The sequence below is a fragment of the Hippopotamus amphibius genome, chromosome 9, assembly GCF_030028045.1.
Source record: "Hippopotamus amphibius kiboko isolate mHipAmp2 chromosome 9, mHipAmp2.hap2, whole genome shotgun sequence".
NCBI lineage: Eukaryota > Metazoa > Chordata > Mammalia > Artiodactyla > Hippopotamidae > Hippopotamus > Hippopotamus amphibius.
In genome coordinates, this window is record NC_080194.1 from 71,604,032 (window position 1) to 71,615,221 (window position 11,190).

At 41.7% G+C, this 11,190-nt stretch overlaps 1 protein-coding gene across 1 annotated transcript in view; it reads left to right on the forward strand.

Moving 5' to 3' along the window:
- NARS2 (asparaginyl-tRNA synthetase 2, mitochondrial) overlaps nt 1-7,130 on the forward strand; it is a 134,115-nt gene extending 126,985 nt beyond the window's left edge. Inside the window, exon 15 of the mRNA XM_057749813.1 lies at nt 1,489-7,130. The gene's annotated coding sequence lies outside the window, so the exon portion shown is untranslated. The remainder of the gene's footprint in view (nt 1-1,488) is intronic.
- The last annotated feature ends 4,060 nt before the right edge of the window (nt 7,131-11,190 follow it).

An 11,190-nucleotide genomic window follows, 5' to 3' on the forward strand; every position in this document is an offset into this window, starting at 1 on the left:
TGACTATCATTTGGGCATTGCTTACAGTTTACAGTGTTTTTTGACATATCCACAGTATATTGTGGATATTGTGGACCTTGTTCCTTTGTAGCTTACTATGCCTGAAATTTGTTTGGTTAGGTTAGTTTATTCATTATGGAGATTGGTTCTTAGGAATTCCTAATAATGAGGGAGAGTAAGGCTACAAATAAAGTTCACCACTCTCAGCCTCCAGAGAAACTGAAAGTACAGAACTCTTTAATCAAAGAATCTTGCATCTTAAGCCCCAGTGCAAAACACACTTTGGCCTCTGATTTCCTTGTCCTGTACAGGGAGAAGATATTTAAGAATGTGATGGAAAATGATGCTTGAGCCCAAATACATTCTAGTAAAGGGAAACATTGAAAATGGAAGATAGAGCCCCAGACCCAGCAGTGTACTTAAGCTCACTGTGCAGTTTTTTAAACGAATCTGTTCATATTTGTCCTCCTTTCCTCTTAGGATCATCCTAGAATATACATAGGAAGTTAGATGAAAGAACTTTGATAGGAATTATTAATAATATATCCTCCCCAAAGTGATCAACCTTTGATATTTCAAGATGATACTCTGAGAAAATAGAAACTTGGTCAGCCCCTGTGGCAAAGGTTTTTTTCATGCTACAAATACACATCTACTCACCTAGAACTGTGTTTTGCAGAACCTGGCAGCTGCTTGTTTGCTGTTTTCCAATGATCCTAGATGTGAAAAATCTAGAGATCATAGCCCTTCCCCTGTGTGTGATATATAAATTAGCCTCCTCTATTTTTTCGCAGTTGCTCCCAATTTATCTACTGAATCTTCAGTGAATAAGAACTGTCTGTCTTAAGAGAGAACTTTTTTTTAATCCTTGAAGAACTCTGATTGTGACCTGGTAGTAACAGAACCTGCCTCTCCATGGCATGCAAATATAATAAATTAGAAACAGCCACACACTTTCTTCTCTAGAATAGAATCTCTGTAGCTGTCATTTGGGACAGTCTGTCCTTCTCTGAAGGGCTGCATCCCACTAGGGTGTTTACGAGGCTCTGTATCCTTAAAGTTGGCCTTTCTCTTGGTAGAGGAGTGCTCCCCTTCACTGTCTGCTCAGCTGCTACCCAAGTACCCTGTGATGCCAGTCTTGACGTTAGGAGAGCTTAAAGTCTCCAGTGTCTTCTCCCTACCTGTCTTACAGCCTATAGTAGTTATTCCTCCTACTGTATCTATAATGCTGCTAAAAGATCTCAGTTACAGTTTTGGAATCTTCAGGGCAGTCCCAACCCCCTTTATTTGGGGATTGCAGAAATGGACTTGGGTCATATACAGATCCATTGTTGAAGAACAGAGAGTTCAACAGTAAGTTCTTTCACTGATACTACATCTTCTTTGCATTGCCCCCAAAGGCAGAAACTGATTCCTTATACAGTTAGCATACGGCTGGCCAGTGATCTCTTTAAATGTAATTTCCACATTCTGCATTCTGCATTACAGGTTTTGAATCAGGAAACTGTTGGGTCAGATTCCTGCCAGAAAATGTGCTGGATGTTTGGTGTCTTGGAAGGGGTATTAGACATAGAGGGAGAAGACTCTGGTTTATGTCTGACACTCTACTTACCAGCTGTGGAAGCTTGAGCAAGTTGTTTTATCTCTGAGTTTGTATACGCATCTGCAAAATGAGGATAATATTTAACTTCGAGTGTTTTGAGAAACAATGAAGACTATGTGAAAGGGTTTCATAAATTGAAAACACGATACAACTGTAAGGTCTCCTAAGAGAATCCTTTTCAAAACTCAAAAATCTGTATGAACCAAGATATTTATTGCATGTTGAATGAAATATTTTATAGCCATAAAAATTATGAGAAAATGTGTTGAAAAATTGTTAAATTGTACTTTGCAATTACAACAGTGTAAAAGCTATGTACATGGACTAGAAGTATATGGGGAAAAGATGCAATCAGCTGTTTCAGGACTGAGGAATTGAGCAACTGTTCTTTAAAAATCTTTTTGGCATATTCAGTTCAGTTCAGTTCAGTTCAGTAGATTCACTGTGCCAGGTTCGGTTCTCAATTCTGTGAATATAGAGATAAATAGAATATGCTCCCATGTCTCAGGGACTCCCATTTTGTATAATCTTTGTCAAAGCTTATTATGTATAATAATCACCTGGGGAGGAGCTTATTAAAAATTCAGATTATCCTACTACTACCCTAGAAAGTCTGTTCCACCCTGAAAGGTCTAGGATAGAATAGCCCACAATTAGCATTCTTTAAACAGTCACCCTGAATGATTCTAGTATAGGTGGTTTAATTTCACACTGTGAGAAACCTTCAGTGAGGTTTTTATGTTTTACAGTAAAAAGTAGTAATTACACAAATCTGCTCATTGAAGAATTTGATTGTTCTGGCTGTGAAGGATGGGAAAGCCCGCCTACAGAGTGATATTGCTCTGGCGCTCATGCGGCACAGACCCTGCCCCATCTCTTGACCTCTACCTCTTTGCCTCACTTCCTTTCTCTTCCACCACCTCTCCCATGTTTTTTCTCTGTGCATGTTTTTCTCTCCCACTCTGATTCCTCCTATGCCTGTAATATAGCAACATCCAGGTGCTTCCCCTTCCTTTCATCCACCCCTCCCCTCAAGCAGATATGTCAACTTTATTGGAAAAAACAACCCAACTTACATCTAGTTTACTAACTTGTACTGGGAGGCTCTTGTATCTAGTTAATGTTTCTCAGAAAACTTAGGAGTGGGCTATTCATGGGTCAACAGCCACAAGGGTACCACATGTGGAACCTTTTGTGTCTTTCTTTTGACTGTCATTTCACACTTAACTTTTTTCTAGTGGGTTAGCAGCCCTCAACGGTCCTGCCCTGCCTGTCGAGCTGCAGTGTGCCCTGCACCCTGACTGAGCACTGCTTGTCTCCACATGCCTGTGAATGGGCTTGGGTGGCTTTCTCAGGCTACACACCTGTCGACTCTCAGTCACCCAGAATCAAAATATTAACTCTGATCACACTGTCTGAGGCCATAAGACTTTATTGCAAGAGTGGTGACACTCCAAAATGCAGCTAGGATTTCTGCATTTTCATGTGTCTGTGTTTGTATGATTTGCACCTCAAAATACCAAGGGTTGGCCAAGTGCTTCCAGACTCCCTCCCTCCTTTATGCTCCATCAGAACCATATGTAGATACTGGCCATTTTATGTTGTCATTCCTCTTCTCTGCCAGAATGTGAGCTTCGTGAGAACAGGAGAGTGCATTTATCTTTGTATGTCCAGTGCCTTGGAGAGTATCTGGAACATAGAGGGTACTCATTAAATATCTCTTGAATGAATTAGGTACCAAAAATTAGGTGTCCCCCCCCCAAAAAAAGGTAAGTGTGTCCATCAGACAAAAGGAAAATATTCCTTAAAAAATAATTCCCAAACTGACTTCCCCCCATATGTCTCTAGAATGTTTCATAAATTGAATTTTTAAACTAGCCCTTTCAGCCTAAAATCCAAGTCTGAAGCCATTGCCTGAACACAGAACAAAAAGTCAGGGATCAGAAATAACTATGAGTTCAACTAGTAATTTGTCGTTGTAAGCTGTTACTGAAAGTGAGTTTCTGGGGCAACTCTCCAGCACTCTTCTGGAGTACAGTGACTTGGTAGACTTCTCAAGGACCTCTCCATTCTATTCATCATTACATAACCAGCACCTAGCCAAGTTCCTTGCACATCGTAGGTGCTCAGTAAATATTTGTTGAATGAATGTATTTGATTGATGGGAGAAATTCAGAAGAAAGTCCTAAGATGAGTTTAGTTGGAGTTGCTCATATTTTCAGTTAATGGTTTTCTCCACCTTGCTCTCTAAATTTAGACAAGTTTCTTGCCTCAAAATTGAAGGAGCTACTGCTTACATCATCTAATTCAACAAACATTAGGGGCTTCCTAGGTGGCGCAGTGGTTAAGAATCCGCCTGCCAATGCAGAGGTCACGGGTTCGATCCCAGCTCCAGGAAGATCCCACGTGCAGCGGAGCAACTAAGCCCGTGTGCCAAAAAAAAAACAAACATTAATTGATGCCTACTCTGTGCCTTTCTCTGTGAGGCACCCAAAGTCAAGGAAAACCCTTACTGTTTGTCCACATGTAGTTGGCTGATAATTTCTCTGTGCTCCCACAAGCCTTTGAACATACATCTGTTATAGCGTTGCCCAACACTGTAGACATCTGCTTACCTATCTCTCTCCCCAGAAAGACCTTGAACTTCTTAAAACCCTGGTCTTATTCATCTCAGTATTCCTATACTGAACTTATCGTAGCAGGTTCTCAGAAAATCTTTATTGAGAATTGAATAACAAGTACATAAATAATCATTCCGAAGTAATATATGTAGGAATATAAACATATTTTGTACTTGAATAGAGGTATATGCTCATAAGTGTTTTCTGAGTTTCAAATGATAGATACTGGGTATGTCCTGAAAGAAACAAGATTGGTGTTCATGTCTCTGTTAAATACCTTTCAAGGTATCTAGTTAGTTATCGAACCCATCTTTCCTCTGAGAACTCCCCCACCTCTATTCTAGCCAAGGAGATCCCCAGCAGACGTATTGGGAACAAGAGCTTCCCTTGCTGATAGGACCAGGGGTGGATACCTGAACCCAAATGGACCAGTCTCATTTTCTCTTAGAAAATTGGGGTTGAGAACACTAGAGAGTCTGGACTGGTTGCTTGAACCAGGAACATGTAGACTTAGGAGCTGTAAGATAAACATGCACCTTAAGAGACAGAGAAAGTCTGCAGAAAGAACTGAAGACAAAATGCTCAGGGATGAAAAACCATATGGCCTGAGAGAGACACACACACATACAAACTGGCTCTCTAGTTCATGCTATATTTAGTCCGTGTTTGCTGCCCTTCCTGAGGTCACATTCAACTGTTTCTTGGATTCCATGGGATAGACCCCTTCTTTTTTTTAACCAGTAAATTCTCTGTTGGGGCTTAAGCAGATTTAAAATGGGTATCTGCTTTTACAACTAAAAGAAGACATTAGTATAGTGTCCGACTTAATAGGATTTTTGTTACTCTTTAAGTCTCATTACCTTTTCATCACACGTATTATTCTAGAATATCTGTTGATCAGAAAGTTATTTAGGTGAGGAATTCCTGATAAATAAGATGCAGGAGAGTAAAGTGATGGCTTCTTTGCTTTTCAAGTTTCTTGATACCCTAAGTTGCAAAGCCAGAAATGAATGGAGACTTCTTTACAGAGGGGATTGGATACATATCAGACCTTTTTTGAACTACAAAATTGGATTAAAGAGGTTTTGAAGAACCAACACATTTGGCAGCTTCCCAAGACATCTATTTTTGAAGATTCTGCTTTCCAGAACTGTTTAGGAATGGCTTTTGTCACGGACCTTAGCGTGTTTCAGACGAGCCAAAACTGAAAAGTGGGAAGAGACTAAATGAGAAGGCGTGTGTGCCTAGAGTAGCCAAACCCTGCTGTTGGGCTGGCATAAACACTGACGGCCAGATCTCTCAAAGTAAGATAAAGACTTTGTTCTTCAGAAACAGTTCCAAATATGAAGTTGATGTCTGCCAACATGTTTCCAACGACTCTAGGAAAAGAAAACAACAACAAGAAGTAAGTTTCCAGCTCTTTTCTCAGTGGACACTCTGGACCTTGGAGAAGCTTGCATGTAATTTACAGCTACTTTCTTTTTTTAGTTAATTGTATTAAATGTGCCTCATAACTTCTAGTCCCAGTGGGGCTGTCATTTAGAAGGGGGCTAGGGGGAAGCTGTTTTAATTCTGGCTTTTGTTTCAGCCACTCAATGTAATGCCACATGATTGTTGACCCAACAGTAATCCAGTTAAAAAACAGTCTTCAGAGTTACAGCATCATCAAAATTAACCCTGATTACATCAAATTATGTTGAAACAGACCACAGCTGTTTGCCCTGTTGAAGCAACTGCTTGAGAGCTCATCCAGAAGATACATCTGGATGTCAGGAAGATACATTTTGGGTTTTATTTTGTTTCTTAACATAAATGGAGGAGGGAAACACACTGTTCTGCCCAGAGTGCTTGGTGGGAGCTGAAAACCTTGTGTTTCTTCAGAATTAATAAGCTTCTTAATTCCAGAGGAGAAAAAAACCTGAGATCTGTTTCAGTTTTCTATGGGGAAGGATATAAGAAGGAAATCCAAATCTGTTGAGTATTACTCTTGTCAGCAAAAAGAAGTGGAACTAACTACAGAGAAGGCCAGTGGGATTTTCTGTGGAGGGCTGTATGCAGTGGTGTCCTGGGCTGGCTCATACCAGCCTGTGGGAATGAATGGATTGTTAAGTTATGGAAAATTTTGCAAGCTGATTGCTAAAGAATAACATTAAAATTAAATTGTAATTAGAAGTGGAAAATAACAGGTACTGGAGAAGATGTGGACAGAGTGGAACCCTCAAACGTTGCTGCTGGGATTGTAAAATGGCATAACCACTTTGGGAAATAGTTAAGAGTTCTGTAAAGTTAACAAAGTCACAGTATGATTTAACAATTCTGCTTCTAGGTATATAGCCAAGAGTATGAAAACGCAGGTTCATACAAAAACTTGTACACAAATGTTCACAGCAACATTATTCATAATAGTCAAAAAGTGAAGACAACTGAAATGTCCATCAACTGATGAATGGATAAATAAAGTGTGGTACGTGGATATAATGGAATATTATTCAGCCATAAAGAGGAATGAAGAAAAACTGATATACGTACAACACGTATGAACTTTGAAAACATACAAAGGGAAACGTCAGACACAAAAGGCCATATAGTATATGAATCTGATGTGAAATATCCAGAATTGGCAAATCCATAGAGACAGTAAATTAGTGGTTTCCAGGGGATGGGTTTGGGGGAATGAGGAGTGACTGCTAATGGACATGGGGTTTCTTTTGGGGTGATGGAAATGTTTTGAAATTAGCAGTGATAGTTGCACAACTCATGAATATACTAAAAACCACTGCATTGTACACTTTAAAAGGGTGACATTTATGGTATGGGAATGATACTTTATTTTTAAAATTCTCATATAAATCTAGTTAAGTTATATAAAAACAAAGGGAATAGCCAAAACTCATCAGTTACTAATTATTTTAATACATTTTATTATCTTTGCTCTTGGCGTTATGTCTGTTGTATCTTTTTGATGGAAATACTAAAGGTGTATTACTGTGCATCTCTTCACTGTGTACTCAGAGACATGAAGTTGATAGCTTGAAATTAGTTGGGGGGAGAATTGTGGGTGGTTTAGTATTTGCCCCACAAAAACTGTTGCATACTACAAATCAATGCTACTACCACCACCAGCACCACCAGAGAGCCGGGTTTTAAACTTTTACCAGCACATCACTGGGTGTATGAGTCCGACAGTCATCTTGGATAACTGGTAGAATTAAAGAGTTAGATGAGATAACCACCTGTGGCCTTCGGATTCCCAGCAAAACAAAGACTAGCAAATCTGCACAGCACCTATGCATGCATTTGGTGCAGAAGAAAGGGCATTTCTGGTCAGTCGTTGTATGAAACCCACTTTGAGTCAGGGAACGTGATTCCTCCAGCCTTGCTAGTATTGTGTGTTGGTACAAGAGGTTAAGTGATAGAGCGCTGTAGGATTATCAAAATGACTGAACCTCAAATAATTTTAATTCTTAGTTCCAGACAGGAGGGTATCTGGGGAATCTGTAGGACTGATTTGGAAACGGAGGGTTAACAAGTGAAACTTCGTAGAATTACGTCCAGCTGCTCAGCCCTTCCCATCAGGCCAGTCCCTGCAGGTTTAAACACTTCAGCTGCTTATAGGTACCTTCATAGATATTATTATCTGGTGTGGATGATCATAGTTCTGGAGCCCCCGGGGGTCCAAAGCACCCACTCATCATCCTTTAGCAGTTGGTTCCTTCACTCTCAAACTTTTACTGAACGTCTGTTTTGTGTCTGACACCATGCTTGGAAGTTCTAGGGATGTGAAGATGAGGAAGATGCCGTCCTGCCCTCAAGGAACTCACAGTTCCTTGACAAGGAAACATATTTGCAGTACAATATGATAACCCAATGCAGTGTGACTCTAAGAATGAACAGCTGTGTTGGGGATTGGGGATGGTGAGTTTTAGGGAAAGGGATCTTAACATATGTTCAAGACCTAATTCAAGGTAGGAGTACTCTCTGAAGGAAGTAAGGAGTCATCATGCAAAGTAGGGTTTGGACTACTAAGGCGCTTCCCAGGGACGTTGACAGCCTGTTCTTTGGAGAATATGCTAACTGATTTTGCAGCATGACCGGTGGGTAGTGATGTCACCACCTTGTCAGCAGAAATGTCCCAGGAGCCTAATTGCCCCAAAGCAATTAGCACAGGTTCCTATTCTTTACAAAGGCGAAATTGGGGAATGACTTGCTCAAAGTTTTTCTTCCAGAAAACTTGTTTCCAAAATGTCTCCCACTGGGTGTAATGTCAAGCAACTCTCAGACTGTTAGCAGCCGCAGACAGGGAGGAAACCCAATTAAGTCTTCAACCACACCCCAAGCCCACTTCCAGATCTCAGCCCCAACCAGATGCCAAAAGTTGATTTGAGTAGGATGGAGTAATTTGATTCAGGGAACCAAGCGGGCTCAAAGCACCCAGGGGTTAAAGAGGCTCCCACCTCAACATGCCTGAGAGACAAGTGTCCAGAAAGTCACCAGCTGAGTTGGCCCAGCTGGTCATACTGACCTTGGCAAGCAGCACTCAGCTCTGAAATTAACCTGTCAACTAAATTGAAAGGGAGAAAAGGCAGAAGGGCTAGGACACAAACATCCATCCCCATCGCCAGTCCCATCACTGACGTCAGGCTTGGCGTGGGCAGAATTAATCACCCGGCCTGGTGTGCAGTTGAGGACAGCTCTCCTTCCAACCCTTCCAACTCGCTCCTGGGAGCGTTCCACCAGCCATGCACCTGCCACTGGCCACAAACCCTCAGCTCCCAGACAGGCACGGATGCAGGCTGTCGCTGACGACACTCAAAGCCACAGTGCACCCTTTAGAACTCAGGCTTTGTGGGGGGAGGGGCGGGAGCAAAACGTGGTGCCCATGCTTTCCTCCCAGGTGTGCATTTCCCTAATCTCTGCAATGCTTCTCCGGAGAAAATCCTCCTCATAAGATGGGTCATTTCCTGGGGATTTAATGAGAATATAGAATTAATGGCCCAAAGCTCTTCTTGCAGCCGGTCATTAATTCCCCCAGGAAATACCGGTGGTCTTTTAATCAAAATTGCCTGAATTATAGACTAGCGATGCATGTCCGGGGTGGGGGAGGGGGGGAGACTGTCGTCCCAACTGTTTCCGATAGATGGTGCCGATCTTCATGTAAATTAATCATTCAAATAATTTGTTTTCCATTTCTCCCCAGTGAAAACCAAAGAGCATTTAAAAAAAGAAAGAAAGAAAAAAGGCTGGGAGTGGAGGGGACTTAGTAAAGGCCCAAAGGCCCAGACAGGAACGTTCTGTCCGAATGCTGTTTCCAGGCCTGGCATGTACCTCAAGCTCAGAAGATTGAGCCACATGGGGGGGCAGCCAGGGACCTCAGCAGCAGTCCCTCTGCCAAAGAGCAGCCTGAGCTGGGTGCTGCCAACTGAGTAATAAAGGTTGGGGGATGTGGGGGAGACCAGCAAGAAGAGTCCTTTCCCCTAAACTTTGGGGAAAGGCGTATTTTCAGAGAAGACTTCTAAAGCGGATACTGTTGTATTTCAGTCATTGGCTTCAAAACAGCAGACATGTTTCCACATGAAATTGTAAATAACAATATGGGGGGCGGGAGTCTTTTGCTAAACAAAATAAGACCCTCTAGGCCAAGTGCAGTTCAACTCCCAAGTAATCATTGCTGAACAGTCTCCCAGTCTATCTTGAATCATATAACTATTGAAAGATATGTAATAGAAGACTACTCTTCTAGGGAAAGATAGGGCCTGTGTATGCCTGACTTGCATCACAAACCTCAGCTGCAAACAAGCCATGCTGATTTCTCAGATTCTGCAATCCCTGAGACTTGGCACCATGACTCAGAAGTGAATGAAGTCAGAGGATTGCTTTATTTTGGTCGGGAGTCACTGCCTCCTGATTGATTTGGCAGGCTTTGAGTATTTTGATATTTGTCTCACGGGTTTTAAGGTACTTAAAGCCAGAGGTTAAAATGGCCATAATTCTGGTGGTGGCCGTTATATGTGGTTTAAGCATCCCTCAATTGAAAGGCTAAAAGGCTCTGGTCCCAGCTATAGCCTGATTGTTCTGGTTTTACATGCAATCCAGCAGCACACTGGATAGTGAAGAAAGTCAGTGAAATATTGGGTCCAGGGTTGCTGACCTCTAGATCTAAGCACAAAGAATTAGCTTTTACAAACTGAAGTGGTTGAGCTTTCCCCAACCCAGCATACATCCGTAAAATGAGAAGGATGTCCACTGTTTGAAACAACTAGCTTTGCTGCACAAAGATAGGGAAATGAACAAAATAGCCTTAGTCTAAAGTTGTTCGCGGGGTGCAAGATGCTGCTGGTTCTACTCATCTGCCCCCAGCGGTTCCCTATTGATATAATGGTTTACTATCCACTTTTCAAAGAAGTTCGGGAGGGAGGACCTATCTTTTAATGCTGCTTTAAAAGTACTTTGTGAGTTGAAAAGAGCCCTTACTTGGCACAACAGTATAAAGCAATTATACTCCAGTAAAGAGCAGGAAAAAAAAAAAAGGGGGGGGGGGGGAAGCCCTTACCAAAGCTTCCTGGGGTTTTTTTCCCCTTTACCTACCCTCCTGTTGAAGGGCTCGATGTGTCAGGTGTGTGCTTCCGCATGTTTGACTCAGTTAAGCCTCACCACAGCACAGTAAGAGAGGTATCTGTATCATATGAGCCCGAGAGAGTTCTCATAACCCGTGTCAGTAAGTTGGAGCTCTAAGGAATTTTGACCCCAATTTCTTGTTTTACGCCACCTTGCCTTCCAATTTACGGTGAAATAGTACATTGACTCATTTTTGCTTTCTTGATTCTGCAAATCGTAAGAATTTTCTTCTACTGAATTGTTTTTCCCAGAGGCAGTGTGGGAACCAGCTGGACTTTATTTTCTGGTAATAAGAGGACCCTACATTTCTTTAACACAGACGTTAAAGCAATTCTCCCACTTTAAATAGCA